The following is a 1,832-nucleotide window of genomic DNA, read 5'->3' on the forward strand; positions in this document are numbered from 1 at the left end:
TGAGGAGCTGATACCAAGGGCTCAAGTAGAAAGCAAACGTTTGAGAATGATGGCAACAAATGTACAAATGTGCTTGACATAATGGATGTATGTATGGATTGTGATAAGAGTTGTACGAGCCCCCAATAAAATGATTTTTTAAAAAGCACATCTGCATTGATGATAGCAGATTCAGCTAAGACAGCCTCTAGGATACTTATATAACAGTGGTGTGGTCCGAATGAAGGCAACTGTCTTCTATTTCAAATCCAGATAACTTTATTTGAACTGAAAGCACATTCTTAAAACTGTATTTAGCTAAGACCCTTTGATATGAAAAGTGTAACAGTACTTCTAGGTAGGATAGAAAGTAGTATTTCTAGGTTACTAGATTTGACTTTGGATTTTTTTTCCAACAAATTTTGGAAAAGTGCAAAAATAGAGTATTTATAGAAAACAATAGCTACGTATGTGCTCAATGGTATGGATTTGGTGACAGAAAGACTTAAGTACATGTTGGCATCTCAGAAGGAGTTCTCAAAAAGCTTTGTTTCATTTTCTTGGATTTTGGATTGCAAGTGTGTCTAAGATCCTTCTTCATCCTCAATCTTGGGAGCCAAATAGTACGTTAAGTGTCCCCTGTCTGTAATTTTGTATTCTACAATATGGGGCACGTCTGCAGACATACTGAGTGTTACAGTAGAAGAGAGTGGGGTGGCTTTTGTAAAGTTCAGGTATCTGAGTGCCAAAGTTACCTGAATTGCCTCATTTATCTCTAAAGTAACCGCCTCCTCCTCTTTATCAACATTACTTGTTTGCGACAACTTAATATTTCCATTTCCAAGTTCTCCACTTGCAGAAAATTTCACTCCCTCTTTCGCACAAGAAATGACAAGTGCATCTCCAATACGACTGAGATCTGGGCAGATGTGTGCGAGCTCACCAGTTCTCCTGTTCTGGAATTCCAAGTGGTTCAACATCTAAATCCATCAACTTCACTTCACAGTCTGAAACTTTTTTGTGGGTCAGTGTTTCAAATCCCAGTGTCAATGTGTCGGTGTTACTTTCCACCCTTAGTGTGATGATGTCCTCATTGCCAGAAACTTTAGTATTTTGGACATGCTGGTGAGGCTCACACCCATGGCCATGTTCGGTCACAGAGGTAGGTGCGGACACCCTCGGAGCACAGTCTGCTGCACCAGGGAGACATGGGATGAAGCCATGCTCTGCAGGTTCATGCCACTCAAGCTGATGTCCCAGCAGTCCTCATTGATGAGATCCTTGAGAGGCTCCAGCAACTTCTCAGGATGGAACCCTGGACCAGGCACGCCTGGAACATGGTGGCAAAGTCACCACGACGATGTGGCTACAGGTGCTGAAAAGTATGGAGGTCTAGCTGGCTGAGGCCTCACAGGATCAGAGAGTGAACCAGAAATTGGAGACCAAGAAGGACCACGACCACCCGGCTGCATCTGCAACTGTTCTGCACTCAGCTATTAATCTAAAGGCGTGGTTTACGTCCACCGAGTACTGTCTTGGAAGAAAGGCCTAGTGATCTACTCTAGTGATCGACTTCGGAAAAAGTGGCCATTGAAAATTTTATAGCATAGTTCCTCTGACATATACAGGGTTTCCAGGAGGTTTTAGAAGTCATTTCTCTTTCCCCATTCTCTCACCTGTCTTAGGAGCTCTGGTCTGGTAGTGTAGTGGTTACGTGTTGGGCTGCAATCCACATAGCCAGCAGTTCAAAACCACCAGCAGTTCTACAGGAGAAAGACTGGGCTTTCTACTCCCTTAAACAGTTACCATCTCCCCCCAACTACCAGGACCCCAATTCTGCCTTGCATATCTGG

General features: G+C 43.4%; 1 protein-coding gene and 1 pseudogene across 1 annotated transcript in view; both read right to left on the bottom strand.

Moving 5' to 3' along the window:
* SIMC1 (SUMO interacting motifs containing 1) overlaps nucleotides 1–1,832 on the bottom strand; it is a 45,193-nt gene that overhangs the window by 41,656 nt on the left and 1,705 nt on the right. The window lies entirely within an intron of this gene.
* LOC101640102 lies at nucleotides 79–1,643 on the bottom strand (annotated as a pseudogene).

The sequence above is a fragment of the Echinops telfairi genome, unplaced genomic scaffold (assembly GCF_000313985.2).
Source record: "Echinops telfairi isolate 266 unplaced genomic scaffold, ASM31398v2 ScPeMD7_7469;HRSCAF=8507_0, whole genome shotgun sequence".
Lineage (NCBI taxonomy): Eukaryota > Metazoa > Chordata > Mammalia > Afrosoricida > Tenrecidae > Echinops > Echinops telfairi.